At 28.8% G+C, this 7,273-nt stretch overlaps 1 non-coding gene across 1 annotated transcript; it reads right to left on the bottom strand.

Moving 5' to 3' along the window:
• Positions 1-246: 246 nt before the first annotated feature.
• On the bottom strand, positions 247-319 carry Trnak-uuu. Its single transcript has one exon. It is a non-coding gene; the product is annotated as a tRNA-Lys (tRNA).
• Between the last annotated feature and the right edge of the window lie 6,954 nt (positions 320-7,273).

Genomic DNA, 7,273 nt, shown 5'->3' with positions numbered 1-7,273 from the left:
TGGTTTTCACTCTCGTAAAAGTCTAAACTGAAGAAGACAGAATGCATTAAGAATAAAAATAATTGTTGTCAATAATAAAGTATTTTTAAAAGACGTCGATCGTGATAGTAAAAATAACGAAAATGATGGGTAGACTCAGTAGCACTACCCGATTATTTTTGTTATTCTTAAATTGATAAAAAACTTTTTAAAAAAAATGGATATCCCGTACGAGTCCTGAATGTCCGAAAAAAATGCAAAAAAATTCGCCCGGACAGGGACTCGAACCCTGGACCCTTAGGTTAAAAGCCTAATGCTCTGCCGACTGAGCTATCCGGGCATATGGTTATTTTAGTATTATACGAGTATATACATACACTGACACGGGTAACCGGTTGCCGGTAACCCGAGTATTCAATTTAAATACAACAGACAGATACATTAGACATATTTTAGTATTCCTCATATATTAGGCTTCAGCTGTTTTGTTAATTGGTGTTTTAAAATAAGGCTTAAAGTCGATGCTTTTAAATGTCGAGTCATAACGTTCACTCTTTCTCGTACTCCTACACTTTTTGACTTTAATATTTGAGGTATGCAAATTGTACGAGTTATTGATAATCTTCAAGTTGATGTTGGTCTCACATTATCTAGAACCCTTAGTGTAAGTACCCACATTGCAATGATTTCCAATAGAGTGCAGTTTAAAGAGTTCATGGTGCGTCTATCAAAAGACTTCAATTAGCGAAATCACTAAAATCTATACAATATAGGCGCGAATAAATAATCTTAATTTGTGGTTATGCCGTAAAGCAAGGTGATCAAATAGGTAGGTACTTATCAGTTATCGATTACTCCATTACCTAATAGGTAGGTAAACTTAATCCTGTTGTATATTAATGACGTTGTGTCGTTGTTTATTTCGTGTTCGTAGAGGGATCACGATAGTAATTGTCCTGTTTTAGATTCTGAGCGAAGCGATGTGTGTAGGTATTGATTTTAATATTTTATAATAATGTGTGATGTGTGTGTTCTTTTTTGTGTACCTATCTTATAACTTGTATACGATGTATAGGAAAAAAAAAGCTATGAGCCTAACTATATGAGCCCTTTAAGGGTGTACTGTTTCTGGTAACAAATTTGGTCTAGTTAGCACTTAAGGGAAGTAAAACGTATTAAGTAGACACTTAAAACGGAAAATTGTCAGGTATTTTCAAAATAATCAGGATAAACAAAAACTTACCAACACAAAAACAGTTTTTGACAAAATCAGTTTTATTTTTTTGGTAGTTATTCAAAAAAAAAATGATCGTACAGCCTTGACATTTTCACCAAATGTTCATATTAGTAGACATCGCATAATTTTCAAAATATTTGGGATCTTTTTGTACCTACTATTTGAAATGTATTTATTTACACTTTATAGAGCCGATTGGTGGCTCTAAGAGTGAAAGTTGCTAGATTTACGATTTACATAATGATGAATGATTTCAATATAACACTCATACAATAGTTTTACAGAATTTTTTTATTTTTAACATGATATATTTATGTGTTTAAGACAATAGTGTGGTTTCAAATTAAATATATCTTATTAATTGTTATTGTGTACCGTGTACAGTGTACCTAATATAAATTATAATATTAAATACAATTTCGTAAAATTTCATCATCATAGCCCACAGGCACAAACCAAATTTTACGAAATTTATTCTTTTAATTTTGAAGCAAATTTCTAAGCACAAATTATCCATTAGAATATGTATATATCTATTACATTTTTAAGTCAACAAATAATAAAACATAAATTAATTAATATTTAAATAAATATGTATAATAAGGTTCAATTTTGTTTATCTAATTTGGCGAAAAAAACTAAAAAAAACTTATAACAAAGTTGTGGTTAACATATTATGTTTGTGACGTGAGATTATGTGATGAGCACAATGTGTCATGCTTAAAAAAGGTTGAAAACCACTGCATTACAGGAACTATTATAATCAATGACAAGGTCCAGCAGAGTGATTATACCTACCTACTTGCCCACTTTTTTTTAATACACTTGAAACTATAAGATTGTTTACTGATTCTGAGCGGTTTTTAAAGGTTTGAGTTAGACGGTACCTACCTAAAGAAACACCCATCCATTCCTTTTTCAAAAATAAACAATGCATTTTAATTAGGGAGGTCAGTACTTATACATATATACAACAATATACATATTATAAACGTCTAATAATACTTTAATATTATACTTCGTTGCTTTTCCGATTCCATGCGTATATAGTTAAGGATCTTGCCATGCTGTTTTTGACTCCAAACCATATTATTTAAGACCCAAATTAATAAATTAACAAATAAAGCTTTTTCTATGTTTCCCATACCAATTAACTCGAATTCGAATGACTCTTTTATTACATTGAATGCCCTATAGTAAATAGCGCAATGTTCGATACTGGTGCAATGAGACCACAAGAGTTTTAGGTGGAATAATTACGCACAAACTGCAGTGTCGAACTCTAGTTTTTTGAATGGAGGAGGGGCTTGAAAATGAATAATTATTCATACTTCACAGTTGCCACAATTCACAAAATTAGGTTTGAAAAATAAAGTACATATAGATGTGGCTTTTCTAATATTCTTACTGATATGAAACATGAAATGTATGCACAACATTTTTTTTTTAAACTTTTCATAGTAAAAATAATAATGGGCAATAAAATGCAATTGTATTTTGGTTTTGTAAAGTCTAAACATTTTTACGTTTAAGTGAGATGTTTGAAAATTGCTGAACAACTTCAACTCACCTATCAATATGTTTTGTTCTTTTTTATGTACTTTTTTTAATTTTGGCTTTAGCTAATCCGTGGTTAAGATTTATATGATGAATATACGTCCTTGGCCCTTATTGCTTTGAGTTTTCGTTAGTTTACTATACAGTTGAAACTTGAAAGTAAAAAAACAAGAAATAATGACAATGCATTTATAGGGGGGGATTTAGCCCGTTGGCCCCCCCCCCCCTGCAGCCTATGCCAATATACAAGTAAAATACAATATATTATACCTAATATAAAATGGTATAATACCAAAACGACGAAGTTTGCACTTACATCCACGACACGCAGCTGTACCTGTATACGAACAGTGGTGGTGGGAACATTGCGAAGATACAGTCATACGCGCAACAGTCGTTTGACCGTCGCCGACGAGATAATTCGTGTTATTTTTTCATTCATAGAACATGTTACAACATTTTGCGTCATAACTCGCCGCACTCGTTTTCACTATTATCAGAGGACGCTTGTGTAAAACGCGTGCGGACAAATAACGTAGAACTTTGATAGATAGTATTGTAGAGTGCATTTAGTATGTCAGTATCTACTATTTACTATTTACTATTTACTATTTACCTATTATCAAATTTGAAGGTAAAAACTTGGTCTGTGTTTTCGAGTGGATGTTTTACCATTATTTATAGGTACGATAATTTGCCTATCATCGGACATGGCAGAACTGGGGTGGTTTGCGTTTGGACGAGTTTGTAAAAATTTCACTGTGCTGGGAAATTTGGCGAAATGCTTTTGGACGAGTGATTTTAAAGGGCATACGTAAACTGCGCCCAAATTTTTATCTATGTTAAAAATGTATAATGTAAATTGCGCTCAGTTTGTAAACTATACGAAACTTTTAACTCATTAGTGTAGATTCTACGATTGTATACTTTTTCAATCACATTTTATTTTCGTCCAAAAACCAAATTAAAAAAAATTAAAATAAAAACTGGTACCTATTAAACTTAACAGTAAATAGTACAAATGAACCCAAAATTCTCAAACCAAAAAAAGTCAAAAAATAACAAAATTTAATTAATAAATATTTTAATGGTCAAACTCCAATTGACGAGTATGTATCAACGATATGTTGTTATTTGTCCTAATATTGTACTTTTTGAAATTACTTATATATTTTTTTGTTTTTCAATTTCATTATATTAACTATTCATATTATATGGTTGTAATAAATTGAATATTTGAATATAAATTAGAGATTGAAATTTTGCAATTTGTTGGCTTTTGTAAAAATATAGCTATTTATTTTAGATTTTGAGCTATGAATATATTGATTTTTCAATGATGTGTGTTTTTATATTTATTTATTTTTTGTCCGTCTTCGCGGTTTCTTGCAGTAAAAGTGCTTAGATTTTTTTTAAAAACAGCGTTTCTGGTAGAAAAGTGAGAATGTAGTTGGTGTAATTCAGGTTCGAAAAAATCGATTTTGGTTTTTAGTATAACTTTGACAAAAATGACCGTAAATATATGCAATTTCCACTGAAAATATGTGTAAGCATTTTCTATACACCATAACATTTTCAAAATATTTTGATTTGTGTTGTATTGTTTATAGGCAAATGAAATTTTCAATTATTACCTACCTATTTGTTTTTTTCAAACCCAAGTCGATAAAAAAATTTTCACTCGGTCAAAAAACTTGAAAATGTTATACGAGGTTCCTCGTAAGTTTTTGTTTAAAAAAAAGTTGAACGTACATCGATGATAATTTTTTATGAGCATTTTAATTTAAAATTTTGACAAAATTCGTAAAAATCACGAAAGTTAGCAAATTATAGTTAGAAATTCATACAAATTGTTCTTTTTATATCTAAGATTTAAAAATTTGATATAAGATTCCTTATAAGTTTGTCTAGCTATATCAAAAAAAGTCCAAAATTTCTACCAAAATGTCAAATAAAATTTTTATACGCATTTGAAGTTGAAAATTTTACAACATTAGATATATTCACTCGATTTCTCATGCAACGATTTTCTTATTTTGTTGTAATTCAAAAACGAATTACTGCAGATACTTGAAATTTAAACCATATGTTTATATTATCAATTTATATATTTGATACAATTTTAAAAATATTTTAACTCGTTTTAAGTTGTTTAAGGGCATTTTTCAATTTTCAATGTTTTTAGTTTTTTTTCTATTATTAACAGTGAAATGTTATTTTGTGGAGTCAAAAAGCGTGAAAATGTAATACTAAGTGTTGATATATTATTACAATAGCAGTTGTAACATATTAAAAATACATTGCAACTATTTTTTTTTTTTGTAAACAATTAAAGTTCAAATTTTGACAAAACTCATCAATCAAATTGGAAATTGAAAATGATTTTGTAGTTGAAAATGTACATAAACTATCAATTTTTAAAGCTAAGAATTGAAAATTTAAGACAAGGTTTCATAAGCAGTTTTTTCCATAACTAATAAATCTAAAAAATATATGAATACATGTATGTAAATATATGTTATTTTTTACAGACATTTGAAATTTGGACAAAATTACATATTAACACAAAGAATAACGTTTGTCAATTTGTTGTGATGGGGTTCCACAACAGCCCAATTTCACATAATTATTTTTAATATTTTACCAGCATCACTGGTAACAGTATAAAATATCCTAAACTGACATACCGTCTCCAGAATCGTTTTTCGTATATAATGATAATATATCATTGAATTAAAATTTAACACCATCCAGTTCAGCAACCTTTTAGACACCTTGTGTAGTAATGTACAGCAGAGCGACATCCACTTACCCGCTTTTTTTTTAATTTTACCATTCAGTTTACAATTTTACATATCAACTTTTCACACTTGATCAAAATTAGGGCACAGTTTAATTGTGTGATTTTGTGTTTACGTGTACTTTAGGTGCAGTTTACAATCGACGATTTTAAAACATTGTAATGTGCTTGGGCATTCGGGAGACTTTAATAATATCCTGTGATGAGTTTGCACTGCAGTATTTGATCAATTAACTCATTTCAACAAACACGATAAGTAGTCGAAATAATGCTTCGTTTCAAATTGAGTATTTTCAAAATTGCAGGGAAAAAAATTAAGGAACATTTTAATCAAAATTGGTTTTTGACAAAAGATTTACCGTACCCATGTAATTTTCACTGAGTAAATATATTAGCATATCCTATACTCTATAGCATTTTCAAAGTATTTTGACTCTTGTTGAGATATTTTTTACTTTATACGCATATGCAATTTTCGATTTTTATTAATTTTTTTTTTAATATTAAAGTCGATAAAAAAATTTTTGTTCAGTCGAAAAATTTCAAAGTTATTCAGTTTTTACAAGGTTCTTCATTAGTTGTTGCTAGTGGAATTAAAAAAAAAGTTGAACAATAATTTTTTACGAAGGTCTAAAGTTAAAATGTTGACGAAATTCATCAAAACCACGAAAATGTGTGCAGTTATGTTAGGTTCAAATTTGGATGGAACTACATAATATGTCATATTGAAACCAAGAATTACGATTTTACTTATTTCATGGTAATTAAGAAATATTATTATTGGGTACTTTTGGAGTACATTATTTATTTTATACACACAATGACATTTTCAAATGCTGCAATTTTTCGACAAAAATGTATTTAACTTACCGTAGTATACTAATGCCTTATAGACTATAGTATAATAAATAAATTACTTTTATTATATCAATGCCATAAAATATACTTAGCAAAATTATATGCTGAAGACCGTTTTGCTCAGAATCACTTACAGCAATGAATGATTTGATATGATTGAATTCAAATTTAACACATCTATTACAGTGACTTTCTTATGACACCTTTAATGTACAGCAAAGCGGTTACCCACTTACCCATTTTTTTTATATCTGCTGTGTACCTACATGATTAGTAGTCGAAATAATTCTTCGATTTTCAACTTCTTACTTGAGTAACTTTTCTAGTGGGAAATGGGAATGTGAATCTAGTTGGTGCCTTCAAAGGGTCAAAAATCCCACTAAGTTTCGAAAACTTCGGGAAAAACAAAAAATAAATAAAGAAAAACTGGAATTTTTAACTCAAAAACAGTTTTTACGAAAATTGATCTTGGTTTTAGGTGTAAATCAAGATATTTTGACTCGTTTTAAGCTATTTATAAGCATAAGAAAATTTGTTTTTAAAATTATAATCGATAAAAAATGTTCGTTCGGCGAAAAACATAAATATTAAATGCAAGGTTCCTCATAAGTTGTTATTAGTGAAAATAACAAAAAAGGTGTTAGTAAATTTAAATTAATTTTCATGAGCAACTGACTTTAAAATTTTTACTTCACATAGTTTTAATTTCATAAAAACCATTTTTCAAAAAAAAAAAATGTTCAGTTCTTGCATAATCTCAACCCGACGATACTGTTCCAACAAAAACTGAAATTTATTAGTGAACTAGTAACATAGGTTCATTTTCACTGAAATAATCATAA

This window comes from Myzus persicae, unplaced genomic scaffold, assembly GCF_001856785.1.
Source record: "Myzus persicae strain clone G006 unplaced genomic scaffold, MPER_G0061.0, whole genome shotgun sequence".
NCBI lineage: Eukaryota > Metazoa > Arthropoda > Insecta > Hemiptera > Aphididae > Myzus > Myzus persicae.
The sequence above is the reverse complement of the archived record's forward strand: the minus strand, read 5'-3'. Positions and strand labels throughout refer to the sequence as shown.